The sequence below is a fragment of the Rattus norvegicus genome, chromosome 1 (assembly GCF_021556685.1).
Source record: "Rattus norvegicus strain SHRSP/BbbUtx chromosome 1, alternate assembly SHRSP_T2T, whole genome shotgun sequence".
Lineage (NCBI taxonomy): Eukaryota > Metazoa > Chordata > Mammalia > Rodentia > Muridae > Rattus > Rattus norvegicus.
This window is the reverse complement of record NC_141534.1, coordinates 68,865,791-68,889,976: the sequence shown is the minus strand read 5'-3', so window position 1 is coordinate 68,889,976 and position 24,186 is coordinate 68,865,791. Positions and strand designations below refer to the sequence as shown.

The 24,186-nt window shown below is 39.9% G+C and overlaps 2 pseudogenes; both read right to left on the bottom strand.

Moving 5' to 3' along the window:
* Positions 1–1,597: 1,597 nt before the first annotated feature.
* Positions 1,598–2,466, bottom strand: LOC108349836 (40S ribosomal protein S2 pseudogene; annotated as a pseudogene).
* Positions 2,467–6,093: 3,627 nt separating this feature from the next.
* On the bottom strand, positions 6,094–13,392 carry LOC148007180 (glyceraldehyde-3-phosphate dehydrogenase pseudogene; annotated as a pseudogene).
* Between the last annotated feature and the right edge of the window lie 10,794 nt (positions 13,393–24,186).

The following is a 24,186-nucleotide window of genomic DNA, read 5'->3' as shown; positions in this document are numbered from 1 at the left end:
CAACCCACCCACAATTTCAACCCAAAATTTATCCTGTCTACAAGAAATGCAGGCATGGGCCAGGGAGCAGAGACTGAGGGAATGGCCAACCAATAACCAGCCCAACTTGAGACCCATCCCATGGGCAAGCACCATCCCTATTAATCATACTCTATTATGCTGGCAAACAGGAGCATGTTGTCCTCTGAGAGGCTTCACCCAGCAGCTGATGCAGACAAATACAGACACTCACAGCTAAACAGTGAATGGAACCTGGGGACTCTTATGGAAGAAGAGGAGGAAGGATTGTGGGCCCTGAAGGAGATAGGAACTCCACAGGAAGACCAACAAAATCAACTAAACTATACCCCTGGGGGTCTTAGAAGCTGAACCACTAACCAAAGAACATACGTGGGCTGAACCTAGGCCTCCCTGAACATATGTAGCAGATGTGCAGCTTGGCCTTCATGATGGTCACGAACAACTGGAGTGGGGCCTATCCCAAAAGCTGTTGTTTGTACTTGTATGTCTACTACCTGGGCTGCCTTATCTGGCCTCAGTGGGAGAGGAAGCACTTAGCCTCACAGAGACCTGAAGTACCTTGGTGGGGAGGCATACCCACAAGGCCCGCCACCCACTCAGAGGAGAAGGGGGCGAATATGGGAGAAAGGTTGAGGAAGGGATTGACTGGGAGGGGGCCAGTGAACAGGAAGTAAAGTGAATAAAAATTTACTAAGAAATAAAGCTTACTACAATAATTGAAATAAAAAAGAAACAAAGGAAGAAAAAAGGCAAAAAGAGCACAAGAGACAGAGATAATGCATTTATATTATATATACACAGAAATCCCATAGAAAACAAAATTGGAAACCATAATGTATAAGAAAAATATCTGTAAGGTAAAAAATGCCAAGAAAAACTTTTGTTATTTTGTCTTTTTTTTTTTTTCCAGAGCTGAGGACCAAACCCAGGGCCTTGTGCTTGCTAGGCAAACGCTCTACCACTGAGCTAAATCCCCAACCCCTAAACTTTGAAAAATAATATTAAGTTCATTTTCTGCTTGCCTTCTAGTGTTGGGAAGGTGCTTGCCCTTAAGTGTGTTTTGTATACCCAATCAGATTCAGTAGGAGAAGATGAATTCTTTCTATGTCAGCAGTTGTCAACTGAAGATAGCATTTGGGTTAGGGATGGGCTGTGCACTTTCCTCTCCTCTGGGATCCCATCTCCAGCGGACATGTATGCACCCTATGTGTGCTGCCACAGTGTCTATTTGACCTTTTAGGGGCTTTCATCCTGTTGTGTCTAGAAACTCTTGATTCTTTGGTGTCTTCCACTCTCACCAGCTCTAATCTCTCCACCTCCTTTTTCACAGAGTTCCCCTGAGCCCTGAGGAGAGGGATCTGATAGAGACATCCCTTTTAGGACCCAGTGTTTCAAGGACTCTCACTGTGCATTGTTTGACTGTAGGTTTCTGTATTTGTTCCCATCTGCTATAGGAGGAAGCTTCTCTGATGATGGCTGAGCAAAATACGGATCTAAGAATGTAGCGTTGTGTCGCTGCATTCCTTTTTTTTTTTTTAACAGACTTAATTCATTTCTTTTTCTTGTATAAAAACCCTTATGTGGTAGCCACAGCTGGTGCCTGCGTTCTCTGAACAGAGACACTGGTATGGGTTTTCACAAGACGGCCAGTGAATTCCTGATAAGGGGACTTGGTGAACACAGTCTCTTTCCAGAGGTCAGGGGTCAGGTAGCTGTAGGTTTTGGAGATGGCATCAAAGGTGACCTTGGCAAAGTTGCCCAGGCTGTAGTGCAACCCCTGGCTGTAGTGTAGCAATAATCTATACCGGCCATCATCAGTAGCTTCTTGGGCACAGGAACAGAGACAATGCCAGTGTCTCTGGGGGCAGGGACGAGACGCACCAGCACAGACTCACAGCCGCCTGTCACCTTGCATGGCACAGTGTGGGGCTTGCCAATCTTGTTCCCCCAGAAGCCTCTCCGCATGGGAATGATAGAAAGCTTGGCCAAGATGATGGTCGGTCAGATGAAAGTGGCAACCTCCTTGGAACACTTAACACCAAGACCAACGTGTCCATTGTAGTCCCCAATAGTGACGAAAGCCTTGAACCTGGTCCGCTGGCCAGCCCGAGTCTGCTTCTGCACTGGCATGATTTTCAGAACATCATCCTTCAGAGATACACCCAGGAAAAAGCCTTAATAATCTCAGAGTCCTTAATGGGCAGGGAGAACAGGTAGATCTCCTCCAAGGACTTGATCTTCATGTCCTTAACCAGGCGCCACAGCTTGGTGATGGGAATCCACTCCTTGTCTTCAGCTTTACCTCCACGAGCCCCACGGCCTCGACCACGACCGACTGTGGCTCCTAAGACCGCTTCCGAATCCTCCGCAGAAGCCTCAGCGGCTTCCTAATCCTGGGCCCCCGGGTCCTCCGGACCCTCTCCCTGCACTGGCGTCATCCGCCATTTGGTGTTTTCCTGAAGAAGAAGGCTACATTCCTTTAGAAGAAGTGTTAGGTTTTCCCCCTTGGTCCGTGGTCTGTCTAGTTTAAGGTTCTTGGTCACCTGAGCAGCATCAGGCATGCATTTCGTCTCATGCAGTGGGCTGTCAATCAGGAAGTGGTTGATCTCTCCCATGTTTGTGCCACTATTACAGCAGCGTATCCTTCAGGCCGTTTGCTATTGTTGAGCACAGGGTTTGTAGCTTGGTCAGTATTGACCTTTTTCCTCTGGTAGCACACAGTGTACCTTCCAGTACTACATCAGTCAGTAGAGACAAAGGATCTAGCTAGGCACCACTTTGACTTCTCCATGTTCAATGAGTTATGTCGGCGCTGTCTTCAGCAAAAGGACTTAAGAATCACTTTTTAGAGCGCAACCAACAGCCTTGGCAATAGATTCGGTCGTTTGGGAATTTTTATGAGGCCCCTCTGGTCAACAATTCAATTAGATTTGGCCCATTCCTGGCACTGGAGGCTTCACTTCGTTGTGAGGATATTTAGTTATGGATTTGTCTTCCTCCTTTTTTGCTGATACCACTTAGATTTCTTCAGTGTCTTAAAGTTTTATTGTCCAAATCTTTTATAGGTTTGCTTACAGTTACATCTAGATAGGTTTTTTTTTTTTTTCTTGAGGCTATGGTGAAAGTTATTGTTTTTCTTATTCCTTTCTCGGTATTTGTCAGTAGAAAGACTACTGATTTTTCCTGGAAGTTTTTTTTTTTTTTTTTTTTTATCAGCTGTAGAACGTTCCTGTTATTTAAGGGTCATTTATGTATAAAATCCTGAAATCCACAAATAAAGATACTTCTACTTCTTCCTTTCCTATTTGTATCCCTCTGGTCTACTTCCGTTGTCTGATTGCTCTGGCTAAAACTTCAAGTACTATATTGAATAAGTAGGGAGAGAGTGGGCAGCCTTGTCTAGTTTCTAGTCTTAGTGTAGATGTTTGAGTTTCTTTATGCTTTGGCTGATGTTGGCTGATGGCTTTCTGTAATTTGACTTTATTATCGCTAGTCTCTCCAGGACTTTTATCATGAAGGTGTGTTGGATTTTGTCAAAGGCCTTTTCTGCATCTATGAGATGATAATATGGGCTTTGCCTCTCAGTCGTTTTCTGTGGTGGATTAAATTTATCAACTTACATTTGTTGAGACATCCCTGCAGCACTGGTGTGACGCCTACTTGCTCATGATGGATGATGTTTTTCATGTGTTTTTGGATTCAGTTTGCAAGTCTTTTATTGAGGATTTTTGCTTATATGCTCATATATGCTGTAGGGAAATTGCTCTGTAATTCTTTTCCTATGTTAGTGTTTGTGTGGTTTAGATATCATGGCAATTGTTGCCTCGTTAAAAAGAATTAGGCTGTGTTCCCTCTGTTTCTATTTTTGGAGAATAGTTTGAGGAGTACTGGTATTAATTCTTCTTTGAAAGTCTGATAGAATTCTGTGTTGAATCCATCTAGTCCTTGGCTTCTTTTGGCTGGGAGACTTTTTCTTTCTTCTATTTTACTAGAGTTATAGCTTCAATTAAATTGCTTATCTGATCTTGGTTTAACTTTAATAGAATATCAAGTATTAAATAGTACAAATCAAGAAATTTATTACTTTTATTTCAATTTTTTCCAATTTGGTAGAGTACAGATTTCTAAAGTATATCCTTATGGTTTTCTGGATTTCCTAAGAGTATGTTTTCAATGTCCTACTTTTCGTCATACACACAAAAATTGGTTGATTGATTTAACTCTTAGAAGTTTGGAGGTGACTTTGTGAAAGAGGGATTCTAGCTTCTGAGGCATGATCACTATCTGATCATACAGGTATCTCATGGCAAATGCTGGCCAGGACCGCTGACTCTATGACCTGGTACCTGAAGGTCATAATGAGGGTGAGCTAAGGAATACAAACTGTAGTTAGGATAGTTTAAACGATTCAGATAAAGCATATGAAGGAAACCCTACTCTTTTCTTCCTGGTCAAAATGACTGTGCAAACCAAGTTCCACATCTTAACAGAGCACCTGATATTTTTCTTAGTGGGGAAAGACTAATGGCTCTGGTGTTAAGAATAGCAACAAAATAGAGATGTCAGTTCTGAAAACTTCCTTCAGCTTTATACAGAGGATAAAACAGGGACAATTAGACAAGAAAGGCAGCATAAGGCATCCAGACCAGGAAGGATCTCTATTCACAGATGACATAATTTCTATGCAGAAATTCCAAGGCATACATACACAGGAAAAAGATATATCAGAACTAATGAGTTCAGCATGCTGTAAGATATTTGGTTAATGTGAGCTGTCTTTGATGAGAGGACCGAGGAGACAGCAGAACTAAACAGTACTGGGACACAAACAGCATTGCTAGAAAAGCTGCTGAAACTTGAACTTTGGATCATTATTCCTTGTCTTTTTTTAAAATCCTCATAGTTATTTATTTGAACTATGTAGTCAATGGCAACACGATGTTAGGTAGCTAGAGGAAGTCCTACTGGCTTGCCATTTGTTCTCCTTTTACATCCTTTTCACTGTCCTTCCTGTTTCTGTGTTATTCCTTTAAATTCCCATCTTGATAAATAGACCATGCTGATAGAATTTTAGATTGGAGATTATAGGAAGTGACACCTTATGTGTAACACCCCTTCAAGTCTAAAATGATCTCAAAGCACAAAAGTTTCGAGACATCTGTAATCTACACGTTTTCTTATTTATTCTGTGTGTTTTGAGTGAATTTTGACCTTTACTCCTCATAGAGAATCCATTTACCAATAATGCTGTGTGACCAGAATTTTATAGCCATCCATTTATTTTTCTTTTTAAAATGAGCAGTTTTTACATTCATCAATTCAGTCACCATGTGTTGAATCCCAGAACAGAATTCTTGTTTCTATGAGAGCAGATTATCGATTGGTTGAGAAATGTGAACATTAGTGTTTATCTTAGCCAGTGTTCTCTTGCTGTGAAGAGATACCATGACCACAGCAACTCTTATAAAATAAACCATCTTATTGGGGTTTGCTCACAGTTTTAGAGGTTTAATGCGTTTTCATCAGGGCACACAAGCAGATATGTACTGGAAAAGCACCTCAGAGTTCGACCTCTGGATAGGCAGGCAGAAGGAAGAGAGAGACTATGGGTTTGAAATAGATTTTTGAAACTTCAAAGCCTATCCCCAGTGACACACTACCCCCCAAAAAGTCACACCTCCTAATCCTCTCAAATAGTTCCACTCCCTGGTGATTAAGTATTCAAATTTATGAGCCTATGGAGTCCATTCTCATTCAAATTTCCACAGAGTTCTTGATCCATTGGGTAATCCCAACACATTAAAACCCACTACTCACATTTTAATTGTATATTATAGACTATTTTGTCTATTAACACCCATAAAACTCAGATAAAGTTTCTGTGCTACAAATGGTAAACTTTTTATGGGTGTTTTTGTGTGTGCTCATGCTATATGTGGGTATGAGAAGTGTAATTAAGGTGCATATGTTGAAGAGTTTTGTGTGAGTTGGGATAGGGACTCCTCATCAACTTAGGGCCTCTCTCTTGCTCTCAGTACCCTTCCTGGGCTGGGGTGGGTGGCCCAGGGTTTCTTACTCCTTGGAGGCCATGTAGGCCATGAGGTTCACCACCCTGTTGCTGTAGCTGTATTCATTGTCATACTAGGAAATGAACTTTAAAAAGTTGTCATTGAGAGCAATGCCATCCCCAGCAGCAAAGGTGGAAGTGGGAGTTGCTGTTGAAGTCACAGGAGATAACCTGGTCCTCAGTGTAGCCAAGGATACCCTTTAATGGGCCCTCAGATGCCTGCTTCACTACCTTCTTGATGTCATCATACTTGACAGGTTTCTCCAGGCAGCATATCAGATCCACAACAGATACATTGGAGGTAGGAACACGGAAGGCCATGGTGGTGAGCTTCCCATTAAGCTCTGGGATGACCTTGCCCACAGCCCTGGTAGCATCAGTGGATGCAGAGATGATATTCTGGGCTGCACCACGGCTATCATGCCACAGCTTTCCAGAGGGGCCATCCACAGTCTTCTGAGTGGCAGTGATAGTGTGGACTGTGGTCATGAGCCCTTCCATGATGCCAAAGTTATGACAGATGACCTTGGCCAGAGGGGCTAAGCAGTTGGTGGTGCAGGATGCATTGCTGACAATCTTGAGTGAGTTGTCATATTTCTCATGGTTCACACCCATCACAAACATGAGGGCATCAGCCAAAGGGGTGGAGTTGGTAACCCTTTTGGCCTTACCCTTCAAGTGAGCCCCAGCCTTCTCCATGGTATTAAAGATGCAAGTTGACTCCATGACAGACTCAGCACCATCATCACCCATTTGATGTTAGCAAGATCTTGCTCCTGGAAGATGGTGATGGGCTTCCTGTGGATGACAAGCTTCCTGTTTTCAACCTTGACTGTGGCATTGAATTTGCCATGGTTAGAGTCATACTGGAACATGTAGACAATGTTGTTGAGGTCAATGAAGGGGTCATTGATTGCAGCAATCTCCACTTTGCCAGATGCAGAGAAAGCAGCCCTGGTAACCAGGTGCCCAATACAGCCAAATCCGTTCACACCGACCTGAATTCACTATCTTGTCTATGGGATGAGGCTGGCACTGCACGAGAAGATGTGGTTGTCTCTGGAACAGGGAGGAGCAGAGAGCCCTGAGTATCAGTTTTATCATCTTACTCCACCCAGTTGTCAATTTGTTAAAGCTGGAACATCATCAAGATTTATTGACATTCCTGATCTAGAACTTTTATTGCTTGCATCTCTGTGGCAACATCTCACTTCTGCTTTATTGCCCAGAAGGCTTACATGTTGCCTTTATGTTTAAGGGCAAAGGCTACCACCAGTGCCTTTCAATCTTCTGTCCAGCCCTGTGCTTACATGGTGAACACTTCGAGGACTTTTCCTACCATTTGTTTGAATCTGGGATGGCTGTTCTGGTTTCTGCCATCCATTCCTCAAATGATCTAATTAACCCTCATTTACTGGAGCTTTCATTTCATGTGCATTGTAAATAGTTTATCCTGATCAGCTTTCTTCAAGGGTAAATACTGACAAAAAAACCCCTTAAATATCAGCTGGTAAAAAAAAATGCCCTTTGGCATTTGCTTTTAATATTTAAGAAACACCAATTTTCTGAATGACAGAAACATACATTTAAAAATGGTACAGCGTTGACCCTTGTTAAAGTTGGATAGTGGATATATTATTTTATTTTGTGGATACATGAGAATTTTCACAGTATGAAGTAAAAAAAGAAATATAGAGAGGAATTGAAAATACTAGCTTTTAGTCACATAGGAAGGGTGTCTAGTGGTTAAAAGCAGCACACTCCTTGTTTATCTGTCATATATAGGTTAGTGCATTTTCTATACTTTGTTCTATTCTTAGAACTTCTTTATGAAAATTATACTTTTGTTTCACTTTGAAATTCTTGTCATACTTGATTGTCCCAGGCAAGGGATTGGATTTTAAACAAAGATATTATGATTTGAATATGAAATGTTCCCCAAAGGCTGAGATGTTTTGAGTATTTGTTCTCCAGCTGGTGATGCTATTTGGGAAGTGTATAAAACCCGGCTGGAGTTAGTGGATCACTGGAGATGGACCTCAAGTCTTCATAGCCCAACTTCATTTCCTGCTCACTTTATGCCTTTTGACTGTGGATGCAATGTTACCAAAACATCCTCCTGTTCCTGCCACCATGCCTTCCCTATCTGATGTCGTGTCTTCCCCATCATGATGAAGTATGGTCTTGAACTGTGGGCCCAAATAAACACTCTCTTTTAAGTAGCATTTGTCAAGGTATTTTATTATATGGTAACAGAAAAGTTAACTAAGAAATAGGCTGTCCAAAATTTGGTCCTGTTAATATCTGGAGCTGGATAATTACTGGTGTTATTGTTTGTTTGTTTGTTTTTTGTTGTTTTGAAGGCTGTCCTGATTGCTGTTGAATGTTTGGCAATAGTCCTACTCTATAGCAAGAAGAGACAAGTTGCCAGTGGCACTGCTGTGTGTGTCTTCTTTCCATTCCAGCATGGCAACCTAACATGTCTCTAGACATTGATAAATGTCTCTCAAGGAAAAGGTCAAAGTTACATAGAGTACCAAAGTGCTGAATTATGATGAAACAACCTTTAGGTGAATTTTATCTCTGTATGCTAACGGGGTTGATAAAAGCAGTCAGACACCATAGATTTTCTATGCTAGGATAAAAGATTGGTTATGGGTATTATAAATAACTAGTTTAAGCAGAAGGTATTGTTTCTAGAATTTTTTAAAAACAATAACATTGGTTTGATACCTGGACCCCCTCAGTTTCAAGTTTTATTTTATGTCGTGTTTCTCTTTTTGCATAAAATTCTCATAGGGTTCATGAATGTCCTACTTTTTATTTTTGATACTTTTTAAATACAAATCTTCTGAGAGTTACTATTTTCATCATTTGTAGAATATGACCTTTTTTCTTCCTATAAATGGATACAACTGCATAGTACTAGTATTTTATTTTTCAGTGTAATGCCAGTTTCACAGTATCTTTTGCTTAGGTTTGAGGGGGTATGGAAATTTATTTGATAAATTTTGTGGTTCTGGGCACAGTGTAAATGAGACATTTTCAAGTGCTGCAGTATATAAATAAGTGAATATTTTCCTTGGCTCAGTCTTGTACCATAACTAGCCAGTAACTCTTGCATTAACTTCTTCAACTGTAAGTGCGCTCATACATACTTCTGATTTAATAAAAACCTTAAAGTAGGTTTTTGTACTAATATATTTATAACGCGCAGGTGTTTGACATAGAAACATAAATTACACATGAGTAAAATTGGTTCAGGGAAATACTAAAATGTGCTAGGGAGGATATTAAAATATTATTTTACAATCCAACATGAACATTTTTCAGAACTAGTTGAGAGTTCAGGGCTCTGTTACATGATCCATTTTCTCTCTTGAACATTTCTAGTCTTAAGTGGTTTTTATCCTTTCTCAATTTCTCTTGAAAAATTTTAAATTCTGATTTTACTAGTCTAATTGTACAGTTTCTTCTTTTGGAACACATATCAAGATCTGAGTACTGAAAACAATCCATATAATTTTCCCAATGCTTTTATTTGTTAGTTCTTTTTAATTACACTTTTAAATAGAAACTGTACAGCATATGTGTCTTGCTTCATAAGAACCACAAATATGCTAGTCAGCCTATTTAGAGTCATAGGCATATTTTATGCTATAGTAAAAAATAGTGACCACATTTTAAGCTAATGTGAGAAAAACAACATTGTTATATGAATTCTGTTAAGGCATTGAAGCTGGTGAAGGGTGGTCCCTGAAATTCAAGCATGCTAATTTAATTTGCTTCATTAAAGGTATGCATTTAACATACTAATTGAGTGCTCACTAAGTGGCAGTTGTAAATTTTTATGTATTTTTATTAAATGTATTTTTATTAGATGGTTTATTTCACTGTGCTGCTCAGGTAGGACTTAAATTCCTGAGCTCAGGCCATCCTCCTGCTTCAGCCTCCGGAGACACTGGCCCTACCCTTTCTCACCTTCAGCTTTCTTTTTGACGATTGTTTCTCATGAATTACCCATTTTTTCAGGTAATAAAATTTTGATATAAGCGAAAATAGGATCAATGATTATTGAGAAATTAACCAAAATTAATTAGATAACTAACAAATTGACAATCTTAATTACACACTTGTTTGCAGAATGACATTCATATGGCCAAGTTCCTCCTCTTTTGTGGTGACCCTAGTTGACCCCGTCTCAGGAGACTGTCTCTTATTGCTGATTTGCAAGGAGGTTTGTACCCCCTACCCAGAGTCACACTAGACTCCCAATCTTCCCCGGTGCATCTGTTCTTTTTGATAGTAGCTGTGATCTGATGATATCATAGAGTTCATCATAGGGTTCTTAGTTCACTCTTCCCCTTCCAAATTTTTTTTAAAAAATTTGCCTTTTGTCCTTAGCATGTAGATTGATTCAGAGAACTCCATTGTGTTACAAGGATCCTTGTAGCTGGCAGCTAGGTCTTTGCTAACAGCTATTTATGCTACCGTTCTCTGGTTCTTAGCAGTTCAAACTGAAAACCCTGGAAGATCTTTGAAGTATGAACAGCTGACCCAAAAAGACTGATAGTCCATACCATTAGTCATTATATTTCAGTTGTTAAATTTATTGCTTATTCAAATTATAGTGACTACCATTTTGGTCATGTGTTATGCCATGGGCTTCACTTGTAATTTCTGAAACAGCTCACTGTCCTTATTGCGGTAGGTTCTCGGACTAGTACATTTACTTCAGGCTGGGTAATTTGTGAAAAAAAGTTTATTATCTTACGGTCCAAAGGTTCTCAAGCATGGCTCAGCATCCATTTGGTTTCTGTCAAGGGTTCTTATCGTGTATCACAACTAAAGGGAGAAACGGAAGGGGAAAGATGTGCATTCCTGAGGAAGATCTAAGAAGGAAAGTCATTGGCCAGCTTTCAGAATCCTCTCATTTTTAAAGATGCCTCTACTTGATAAAGACTTTCTCTATTTTCTATTATTTAACCAGAAATTCCATTTTATAATATTTAGTAGATTTATAGTATATGTCCTAGTACCTATGTGACTTTTTATTTTATTCATTTATTAGAATATTGTTTACTTAACTATGTTTTAGGGGATGAGTATGGAATGATGAATAAAACTGTCCCATCTTCTACCCTTACTGAGCTTGTAGTCTACTGGGGAAGATAGACTAATCATCAAAGGTTTTTGAAGGAGCTCTACACGACCTGCCCTTCTTTTTATATCCACACTTGGCATTGTCATTTGTATTGGCTGGTTTTGTGTCAACTTGACACAATCTAGAGTCATCAGAGAGGAAGCAGCCTCAATTGAGAAAATGCCTCCAGAAGATCCAGTTGTAGGACATTTTCTGTTATGATAAATGGGGGAGAGCCCAGCCCATTGTGGGTGGTGCCATTCCCTGGCTGGTAGTGCTCGGTTCTATAAGAAGGCAGGCTGAGCAATCCAGCGAAAGCCTCCATCAGCTCTTGCCTCCAGGCTCCTACCCTGCTTGAGTTCCTGTCCTGATTTCTTCCATTGATGGAGTATGAGCTGGAAGTGTAAGCCATATAAGCCCCTTCCTTCCCAACTTGCCTTTGGTCATTGTTGCAGCAACAGAAACCCAAACTAAGACATCATTGAAAACAGAAAATGTTTTGGTAACATTTAAACTTTATTCCACTTTCCACAATGCATTTGAAACTTTTCTTTATCAAGAGTTTATGGCTCTAGCATTGATTGTCTGGAAAATTTGTTCTTATAACTTTCTTTTTGAAGTTCTTTAAAAAAATCTATCTATCTATCTATCTATCTATCTATCTATCATCCATCATCTATCTATCTATCTATCTATCTATCTATCTATCTATCTATCTATCTATCTATCATCTATCTATCTATCTATCTATCTATCTATCTATCTATCTATCATCTATCTATCTATCTATCTATCTATCTATCTATCTATCTATCTATCTATCTATCTATCTAATATGTATGGGTGTTTGTGTACCATGTGCAAGCTTGGTGCCTGTCGGGGACAGAAGAGGATGCTGTATCTATCTTCTTGACTTACTGATGGTTGGGACTCACCATGTAGATTCTGGGAATTGAACTGGTATCATCTGGAAGAACAGCCAAGACTCTTCTTGAGCTATTTCTCCAGCTCACTTTCTTGAGTGTTCATACACTCTTGAGTTTAAGCGGTCTAGGAGACCCAGCCCATTGTCTCCTAGACTGCTTTCAGTGGTTTAAAAATCCTTCCATGATGTAAACAATGTTAATTACTTAGGATTGGACTTCCTATGCAGGAACTCTTTCCTGGGGATGATTTCTCTCTCCGCAGCCATGACCATATGTGTCTCTTCATGTAGGGGTGGAATCACATGGAATTCCCTTTTCATGTTTACACATGTTAACTATTATTGTCATTGTGTTTGCCTTGTTCAGACAACTAAAGTGTTGAGATTTTGTAGGTACAGTTTTCCATGTAATTAGGGAAATTCATAGGGGAAAGCATCTAGTAAGTACTGTCCAGAGCCCCTGGCTCTTAAACCCCCCCACTCCTCCCATGTTTTTTTCTGAGATTCAGGTGTAGAGGTTGGGTTGCAAATGTATCAATTGGTGTTCAACATCCCAGAGCCCCTGACTCTCTGCATTTTGACCAGCTGTGGGTCTGTGTAATAATCTCTACCTATTGAGAACAGAAGGTTCTTTGATGAGGGCTGAGAGCTATGCTTATCTGTGGAATTAGGGTAAGCATTGAAAGTACAGTTAGAAATTATATTGGTTTAGGAAAATGGAAGTAGTAGGTTTCCATCTCAAGTCTATTATCACTCCAGCTATGGGTAGGGTGTCAGAGAGAGTTTTCGTTATGATTGTAATGCTACACGTCAATGTTAATATCCCGCCACTTTTTAAAAAATAGGTTGATGTTTCCTTATTTCATAAATGCCATATTTACTTTTTTCTTGACAAATGAGAGATAATTAACAGGATAAAAAAAGTAAAGCATTCTTTATTAACCCTTGGACATCAGAACAATCTTGTAAAAAGTGTAGACCTTAGAACAGCTATTTTGAGCATTTATATATTTACATAAACCTGGTGGTGCTCATCTTTGTTGATCCTTGCCCAAAGGTGTATGTTGTTTGGTCTGTATGGATGGTTCTGAAAAGTGGGATCAAAGGCAAATACTTAATAGTAGAGAATTTTTATGCAGACAAATTCATATTTCAATTTCTGGAAAACTGTACTGTCTGACCACAGTAAACCTGCTTTCCTTCAGAGCAGCTGTTGGCTGAGTTGAGGGGTGGCATACTCGGACTATAGTTCTGTGTGTCATCATCTCAGCCACTGCTTCCTGGACTTTCAAAATGCTATTGAATACCACTTATGGCTGGTAATTACTGAAATCTTTTACTTTATTTGGTCTGTAGTCCTGAAACTTTTAATTAATTCATTTCTTTTTTTGTTTGTTTGTTTTTTTTTTTTTTTTTGAGACAATCAAATATCCTGGCTGTCCTGGATATTTGAGTTTATAATTTACAATTTTAAAAATATTTCAGGGTTTATTTCAAAGTTTGTCTGTACTTTCTTTAATAACTTTAGTTTTATCCGTATGTGTATAAGTGAAATTGCCTCACAGCTCACTGATATTCTGTTCACTTTTTAGTCTCTTATTTTTCTCCTTTCGTTTTATTTTGAAGAGTTTTTCCCAGTATATCTTTTGTGTTTCTATCAATATGTCTTCAGGCTTATACCCAGCCTTGTAGCAGACTACCTGCTGCGCTGCCCTCCCTTCTTTTGGTCCATGCAGACCTTCTCTTCTAACTGTCCTTCCCCACAGTAATCCCATTATCCTACTGACAACCTGCTGGCTAGTTCCACCATGGAAGCAGGTAAGCTAACTGCAGATCTTCACTTCTCCAAAACCAATCTCCCAATTTCACCTCGAACTCTGAAGCAAACCACTGTCCCCCAATCTCTAGTTGAGCTCAAAGATCTTCTCCTCCAAACTACCTTCATATTCATCCTGTTTTCTAAGCCAGCAACACAGCAGGTATTCCCTGGGAACCTATTGACCAATTCTGCCATGGTAGTAAGTAGGCTAGTCAGCTAAGCAGAAAGGTGAGCCTCATATCTTTTAACTCCTCCTCCTCCTCTTCTTCAAGTCCAATTCCCCAGTCGCATCCCCAAATTTGTAGTAGACTATCTGCATAACCTTTGCTCAATTTTTGTCCTCATTCTCGGGGAACTAAGAAGAACCTGATGGAACATCCTGCTTTCCTCCCTCCTACAGACACCTCCAGCCCCATCCTCTTAGCCCATACTAAGGATCATCTCCCAATATCTAGGTATCAGGAAACTCCAGTGGCTACATTCATCATGATCCCAGAATTTCCTACGAGACAGCACACAGCTACCACACCCTCCTAAGAACCAGAAAGGACAACAGAATCCAAGGAATGAAATACCCACCTAATGAAACAAGACAAAATATCATCACCTCGAATTTCAATTATCCCTAAGTCAGATTTCTAGATGACAGCATAAAAACACAATCAGGAATATTTAAGACAACATGTCTTCACCAACAGCACTACTGCAGTAGACCTGAGAATTAGAACAGGGCTGACATATAAGACAAGAATCTTCAAACAGCCTTTATGAATAGACTAGATGTCCTTAAAGAGGAAATGAATAAATTCTTTAAAGAAATCAATGAAATGGGCACTGGAAAAAATTTCCTGAACAAAACACCAATGGCTTATGCCCTAAGATCAAGAATCGACAAATGGGATCTCATAAAACTGCAAAGCTTCTGTAAGACAAAGGACACTGTGGTTAGGACAAAACGGCAACCAACAGATTGGGAAAAGATCTTTACCAATCCTACAACAGATAGAGGCCTTATATCCAAAATATACAAAGAACTCAAGAAGTTAGACCACAGGGAGACAAATAACCCTATTAAAAATGGGGTTCAGAGCTAAACAAACAATTCACAGCTGAGGAATGCCGAATGGCTGAGAAACACCTAAAGAAATGTTCAACATCTTTAGTCATAAGGGAAATGCAAATCAAAACAACCCTGAGATTTCACCTCACACCAGTGAGAATGGCTAAGATCAAAAACTCAGGTGACAGCAGATGCTGGCGAGGATGTGGAGAAAGAGGAACACTCCTCCATTGTTGGTGGGGTTGCAGACTGACAGAACCATTCTGGAAATCAGTCTGGAGGTTCCTCAGAAAATTGGACATTGAACTGCCTGAGGATCCAGCTATACCCCTCTTGGGCATATACCCAAAAGATGCCCCAACATATAAAAAAGACACGTGCTCCACTATGTTCATCGCAGCCTTATTTATAATAGCCAGAAACTGGAAAGAACCCAGATGCCCTTCAACAGAGGAATGGATACAGAAAATGTGGTACATATACACAATGGAATATTACTCAGCTATCAAAAACAATGACTTTATGAAATTTGTAGGCAAATGGTTGGAACTGGAAAATATCATCCTGAGTGAGGTAACCCAATCACAGAAAGACACACATGGTATGCACTCATTGATAAGTGGCTATTAGCCCAAATGCTTGAATTACCCTAGATGCCTAGAACAAATGAAACTCAAGACGGATGACCAAAATGTGAATGCTTCACTCCTTCTTTAAAAGGGGAACAAGAATACCCTTGGCAGGGAATAGAGAGTCAAAGATTAAAACAGACACAGAAGAAACACCCATTCAGAGCCTGCCCCACATGTGGCCCATGCATATACAGTCATCCAATTAGACAAGATGGATGAAGCAAAGAAGTGCAGGCCGACAGGAGCCAGATATAGATCTGTCCTGAGAGACACAGCCAGAATACAGCAAATACAGAGGTGAATGCCAGCAGCAAATCACTGAACTGAGAATAGGACCCCTGTTGAAGGAATCAGAGAAAGAACTGGAAGAGCTTGAAGTGGCTCGAGACTCCATATGTACAACAATGTCAAGCAACCAGAGCTTCCAGGGACTAAGCCACTACCTAAAGACTATACATGGACTGACCCTGGACTCTGACCTCATAGGTAGCAATGAATATCCTAGTAAGAGCACCAGTGGAAGGGGAAGCCCTGGGTCCTGCTAAGACTGAACCCCCAGTGAACTAGACTGTTGGGGGGAGGGCGGCAATGGGGGGAGGGTGGGGAGGGCAACACCCATAAGGAAGGGGAGGGGGGAGGGGGATGTTTGCCCGGAAACCGGGAAAGGGAATAACACTCGAAATGTATATTAGAAATACTCAAGTTAATAAAAAAAAAAGTAAAAAAAAAAAAAGGAAATCAATGAAAGCACAAGGAGTGGAAGGAAATGAGTAATACAGGTCAAGACTTGAAAGAGGAAGTAATCAATAAAGGAAACCCAACCTGAGGGAAATCTGGAGAGTAAAAAATTTAGTGACATAAACAGGAATCTTAGAGGCAAGCCTAGTCAACTGAAGACAAGAAATGGAAGAGAGAATCACATTGAGTACACAGTAGAAGAAATGTATCCTTAGTCACAGAAAATGTTGACTCTGAAAACATTCTGGCACAATACATTTAGGAAAGCTGGGCCACTGAGAAACAGCCAAATCTAAAAATAATAGGAATAGAAGGAGAAAAGTGTTCCAAGTCAAAGTCACAGATAAGATTTTTTTTATTAATTATTTTATGTTTACATTTCAAATGTCCTCCTTCCCAGTCTCCCCTCCATGAACCCCCACCCTATTCCCCTCCCCTTTGCCTCTAAGAGGTACACACCCACCTACTTCTATCTCACTCTTCTAGCAACCCCCTTCTCTGGGGCATCAAGCCTCCATAGGACAAAAGCCTTCCCTTCCATTGATGCCAAATAAGGCAATCCTTTGCAACATATCCAGCTGGAATCATGGGTCCCCAAAGTGTACTCTTTGGTTGGTGGTTTGGTCCTTGGGATCTCTGAGGGATCCAGTTAGTTGATATTGTTGTTCTTCCTATAGGGTTGCAATCCCCTTCAGCTCCTTCAGTCCTTCCCATAACTCTTCCATAGGGGTCCCCAGACTTAGTCCAATGGTTTACTGTGAGCAACTATCTTAGGTGCTGACAGAGCCTCTCAGAGGATAGCCATACCAGGTTCCTGTCTATAAGCACATCTTGGCATCAGCAATTGTATTGGGGTTTGGTATCTGCGGATGGGATGGATCCCAAGATGGGGTGGTCTCTGTAATGGCCTTTTCTTCAGTCTCTGCTCCATTTTGGTCCTTGCATTTCTTTTAGACAGGAACAATTCTGGGTTAAAATTGTTGAGATGGGTGGGTGGCCCCATACCTCAACTGAGGACGATGTCTATCTACTGGAGGTGGACTCTTCCTGTTCTATTTCCTCACTGTTGGGCATTTAGGCTGATGTCATCTCCATTGGGTCTGGGGAGCATCTCCATTCCCTGGCATCTAGAACTTTCTAGTGGTTCCCCATCCCCCACTCCCCATTCCTCACTGCTACATATTTCTATTCATTCTCCTGGCCTTCTGGGCTTTGGTCTCTTCCCATACTTGATCCTGCCCCCTTTCTTCTCTCTCCCTTCCCTTTCCCACCTAGGTCCCTCCCTCTCTCTGATTCCTATGATTATTTTGGTCCTCTTGTAAATAGGATTGAAGCATCCACACTTTGGTCTTACTTCTTGTTTAGCTTCATATGGTCTGTGAGTTGGATCAAGGGTATTCTGAGCTTTCGAACTAATATCCACTTATCAGTGAATACATATGATATATGTCTTTTTGGGTTTTGGTTACCTCACTCGGGATTATATTTTCTAGTTCCATTCATTTGCCTGCAAAATTCATGAAGTCCTTGTTTTTAATAGCTGAGTAGTATTCCACTGTGTAAATGTACCACATTTTCTCTATCCATTCTTCTGTTAAGGGACATCTGGGTTGTTTCCAGCTTCTGACTATTGTAAATAAGGCTGATATGAACATAGTGGAACACATTTGGTTTGCACAGATTAAAACAAAAATATGATTTTGTTAGACACTTGGGAATATATTCGTTTACTCAGCCATCATAATTGAAAAACTGAGTTATGAGATCATGCTTTGGTGATAATTAAATTTCATATTTTTGCCTTCAAAATGTTTGTGTGCATTTTCCCACAAAATTAAAGGTCAGGGAATGAATTGTTTTGGTAAAGATTGCTGGCTATACTTACTAAATGCAAAGAGAATAGCTTATATAAAATTAAGTATTACCATAAATTAAATAATCTAAATTTACATTCATGATATTTTCAAGTTCTCTAAACAAATTAACATGCAATTTCAAAGTTTTCCTTAGGCTTTCTATAAAACTAAGAGACTTGTTGGGATCTCAATTTTCAGAGAAATTATTAAAATCAAAATTATATATTCTTTTATTCAGTTCACTGGTAACTGGTTTTATTGGTTCACAGTAAAACAATACAAGTTACAGTATTTACCTCACATAGTAGTTGTAAAGTACTATGGCTTAATAGGGGGTTGCTTCACACACTTGTAATGCTTCCCAGAGAAGTGAAGGTTTGGGAAAGTTTGCCTCTCCTCTTGGGATAAGAATTTGAAAACTTGGTTTAAAATAAGGTTGGTAACCAGAATGGACTCTTAAGTTTTACCATGGAATGAATATGAATGATATACCATGCAAGCTAATCTGGGCACGAGTTTAGGATAATAAGTTGTTTTTATTTTATTTATTTTTTTTCCAAGACAGTGTTTCTCTACCTAGCCCTGGCTGTCTTGGAATTCATTATATATTGATCGTGAACTCATAAGAATCTCTGTTTCATCTGCTTGGATGCTAAGATTCCTGGAGTGAGCTATTAATCATGGCTCAAGTATTTTTTTTTCTTGTGTCATTAGCCAAAGGATTTCTAAGCATAGTATTTTATCTATAGTTTCTCCTGATCGATTTGAAGAAAATATTTACCTTTATTCTAACGTAAACTAATTTGTTGATGCATTGTTCTTAACATAATTCAACTTGATGGTGGGGTCTTCCTTACAGTATTTTTTAGAGCTTCTGCAATAGTATTTCCCTGTTAGACATTTTGGAGGCATTTCAGCATAGACATTAATAGGTAAAGCCTGGAGTAGAAAGCCTGGATTTCAATCAGGGCTATGCCACTCATTCATTATTGACTTTAGGTAGATCATATTTAACCTGTCTATTTCTTTTCCTCATCTGTAAATGCCAACAATAACCATATTCTTAGGTTTAGTTAATATGTAAATACATTATTCTTTTAGTCTGTAACATTGCCTTTGTCCATGTTCTCTCCCCCTTCTTGTTATAAGATTATTGTAGTTTTTGTCTTTCTTTTGTGGTGCTAAAGATCAAACCTAAAGACTCTGGCATGGGAATCACCTGCTGTGCCACTGAGCGATCAGCCTATTGTAGTTTACTTTGTGTTAATCTTAACAGAATACACGGGCTGAGTAGTAGAACAGAGTTTTATTTGGTTCTGGAGGAGAAGTTCATGGTTAGGGGGCTTGCACCAGATAGTAAATCGCCTTTCTGTTGCATCATCTGTGGTGGAAGGTGAAGGAGAAAGGAAGGGAAAATGAACAAAAATTTAAAACCAAACCAAAACCAAAACCAAACAAACAAAAAGAGGAGATGGGGAGGGAGAGAAGTAGAGGGAGAGAAAGAAGAAAGAGAATTAGAGGAGAGAGGAAGGAGAAGGAAGAAAAAAGAGAGAGATTTCCCTTCTTGTGAGAAGAAACTTTATTTTTATAATAAACTTAATCTAAAGATAACCAAACTCATTCCATAACATTAATCCATGCACGATTATACTTAAACATCAATGCCCGTGTCCAATCCTGTCATATGATGTGTTGCACATTGATGACATTTAGACGGCACATTCACATTATAGCAAGTACGTAATCAATACGATCAGTAAGAGTTAGTATCTTAATGACACAAAAATAATACCTTGAGAGGAGGCTTTGTTTCTCAGTAAGGAATAGTGTTTATCCTTGGCCTTAGCTATTGGGCTGTTACAAGTAAATATTTGACTTTAGGCAGTTTATGTATTTATAACTTGTATGTTCATTTTTTTGAAAGCATTCAGCATTGATTTTAGAAAGTAGAGGTGGTGGCATTAAGTAATTTCATTACAGACTTTAAATGTGGAGTTACAAAATAAGAGTCACATTTTTCTTTTTTAAAAAAATGTATTTCTTAAATTACTTTATTAGCATTTCAAATGTTGTCCCCCCTACTTCCTGGTTTTCCACCCCCCACAGAGTTCTTTACCCCATTACCCTCCACTTTGCCTCTCAGAAGGTACTTTCCCATCCACCCTCCCACCCACCACCCTCATGCACACACCTGCCTTCACCTCACACCCTCAGCATCCTCCTTTCCTGGGGCATCAAGTCTCTATAGGATTAGGCCCATCCTCTCCCACTGAGGTGAGACAAGGCCGCCCTCTGCTACATATGTGGTGGGGACCACAGACCGACCCATGAATGCTCTTTGGTTGGTGGTTTAGAATCTGGAAGCTATGAGGGGTCTGGATTAGTGTATACTGTTGTTCTTCCTATGAGGTTGCCAGCCCCTTCAGCTCCTTCTATCCTTCCCCTAACTCTTCCATAGCGGTCCTCAACCTCAGTCTCCAATGGTTGGCTTTAAGTAACTGCATCTGTCTCAGTCAGCTGCTGGGAGAGCCCCTCAGAGGACAGCCATGCTAGGCTTCTGTCTTCAAGCACAACATAGCATCAGTAATAGTGTCTGGGTTTGGTGCTTCTGCATGGGATGGATCCCAAGCTGGGCTGGTCATTGGATGGCCTTTCCTTCAGTCTCTGTTCAATATTTTTCCCTGCATTTCCTTCAGTTAGGAACAAATCTAGGTCAAAGCTTTTGAAGACGGGTGGGTGGTCTCAACTTGCTGGGAATGGGGGCTGTCTATCTATTGGAGGTAGTCTCTTTGGAGTCTATCTCCCCACTGTTGTGCATTTCTGTTAAGGTTATTGTCCATTGAGTCCTGGGGGTCTCTCCCATCCCAGGTCTCTGGGAATTCCTAGAGGTTCTCCCCCACCCCCACAGCTACATATTTTCATTCTTCTCATGGCCTTCTGGGCTTCTATCCTGTCTCCCCCCACTCTTTCTCTTCCCCTTCCCTTCTCTCTCCCAAATCTCTCCCTCTTTCTGTCTCCCATGCTTATTTTGTTCTGCCTTCTAAATGGGACTGAAGCCTCCTCACTTGGGCTTTCCTTCTTGCTAAACTTCATATGATCTGTGAGTTTTATAATGGGTATTCTGTACTCTTTTGCCTAATATACAGTTATTAGCAATTACATTGCATGCATGTCCTTTTGAATCTGAGTTACTTCAGTCAGGATGATATTTTCTAGTTCCATCCATTTGCCTACAAAACTGATGTCCTTGTTTTTGATAGCTGAATAATATTTCATTGTGTAATGAACCACATTTTCTGTATCCATTCTTTAGTTGAGGAGTATCTGGGTTATTTCTACCTTCTGACTCTTACAAATAACACTGCTATGAACAGACCCTTGTCCTTATGTTATGGTGGAGCATCTTTTGGGTATATGATCAGAAATTTATAAGAAGGCAAATTTATAAGAAGGTAAAATTTATAAGAAGGCACTTGATCCGGCACCATAGTGTCACATGATATCTGTGGGTTATTTTCATCTCAGTCAACAAAATGTCTTACCCACTAAACTCCATCCTATATCACACTGCCGATGGCTATTCTCTGAGCCCAGCAACAATCTCTCTACCCATCTAGTTCCTAAGGCAGGTTGCCACCATGGCAGGCATACACATCCCAATTCCATGGTGGCCCAGTGTGTCCAGCCATCACACACTCTTTTGAACTCAATTAAATCAACACATGAAAGAACACAAAACACAATAACCTCTGATCCAATTGATAAGATATAATTTGCTCATCTAGACATACAAAGCCCTGTACACATCCATGCCTTAAGAATAATCATAACAACCTGTAGGTGAATCTTAACATCTGCTGTCATATTCTCTCTTGGCTGCTCCCTTTTCTCTTCTCTTCTCTAAAACTTTTCTCCCACCCATCCTTCCTTTTCGTCCAATGACAGGACTTGTTCTATCCTATACTTGCCTTTACCTGCATAATGACATCATCCTACAGTAGTATAGCTGGGTCTTCAGGTAGAACTATTTCCAATTTTCTGAGGAACTGCCAGATTGATTTCCAGACTGGCTGTACGAGGTTATAATTCCACCAGCAATGGAGGAATGGTCCTCCTTGTCCACGTTCTTGCCAGCCTGTGCTGTCAGCTGAGCTTTTGATCTTAGTCATTCTCATTGGTGTGAGGTGGAATCTCAGAGTTCATTTGATTTGCATTTCCCTGATGACTAAGGATGTTGAACATTTTTTTAAGTGCTTCTCAGCCATTCAAGATTCCTCACTTGAGAATTTTCTGTTTAGCTCTGTACCCCATTTTTAAATTGGGTTATTTGGGGTTTTGTTGAAGTCTAATTTCTTCAGTTCTCTATATATTTTGGATATTAGCGCTCTATTGGATTTAGGGTTAGTGAAGGATCTTTTCCCAATCTGTTGATTGCTGTATTGTCATATTCACAATGTTTTATGCTTTACAGAAGCTTTTCAGTTTCATCTGTTCCATTTGTCAACTGTTTATCTTAGAGTGTGAGCCACTGGTGTTCTGTTCTAAAAATGTTCCCCTGTGACCATGTGATCAAGGTTATTTCCCAATTTTTCCTCTATTAGATTCAGTATGTCTGGTTTTATGTGAAAGCCCTTAATCCACTTGGATTTGAACTTGGTACAAGGTGATTGATATGTATCTATTTTCATTTGTCTACATGCAGACCACTGGTTAGACAAGCACCATTTGTTGAAGATGCTTTCTTTTTTCCACTGTACGGTTTTGGCTTCTTTGTCAAAGATCAAGTGTCCATAGGTATGTGGGTTTATTTCTGGATCTTCAATTCTATTTCATTGATCAACCCCTCTGTTTCTGTACCAATACCATGCAGTTTTTATTACTATTGCTCTGTAATACAGCTTGAGGTTGGAGATGGTGATTCCCCCAGAAGTTCCTTTATTGTTGAGAATTGTTTTGGCTAAACATACAAGAAGCATATAGAACCCTAATTAGATTGGGCCAGAAAAGAAAATCCTCCCAGCACATAATAATCAAAATATAAATTCTACAGAACTAAGAATATTAAAAACGATAAGAGAAAAAGTTGAGGTAACATACAAACATATACCTATCAGAATCACTTCAGATTTCTCAACAGAGACTCTAAAAGCTAGAAGGGCCTAGGCAGATATCCTACAACCTCTAAAAGACCCGCAGGTGCCAACCTAGTTTACTGTATCCAGAAAAATCATCTGTATCAATCATCACAGAAAGAGAAAACAAAATATTTCAAGACAAAACCAAATTCAACCACTATCTATCCACAAATCCAGCCCTACAGAAAATACTAGAAGGAAAACTGCAACCCAAGAAGGATAACTACATCCATGAAAACACAGGAAATAAGTACTTCTATTCCAGCAAAAACAAGGAAAGCACACACACACACACACACACACACACACACACACACACACACACACCACCACCACCACCACCACCACCACCACCACCACCATCAAAATAGGAGGAAATAACAATCACTGGTCATTAATATCTCTCAACACCAATAGATGCAATTCCCCAATACAAAGACATTGGCTAACAGAAAGGACGTGAAAACAGGATCTATCATTCTGTTGCATACAAGAAACACACCTCAGCCATAAAGATGAATATTACCTTAGAGTAAAGGGCTGGAAAAAAGTTTTCCAAACCAATGCTTTTTCTTGATATCCAGTTTTTGAATTCTTTATATGTATTTTGGGCATTAGCCCTCTATCAGATGTGTAGTTGCTAAAATCTTCCCCATTTTGTAGCCTGCTACTTTGTCTGAATGATGGTGTCCTTTGCCATACAGAAGTTTGCAGTTCCATGGGTCCCATTTATTACTTGTTGATTTTAGTATCTGTGATAATGATGTCCTAGTCAGAAAGTCCTTTCCTA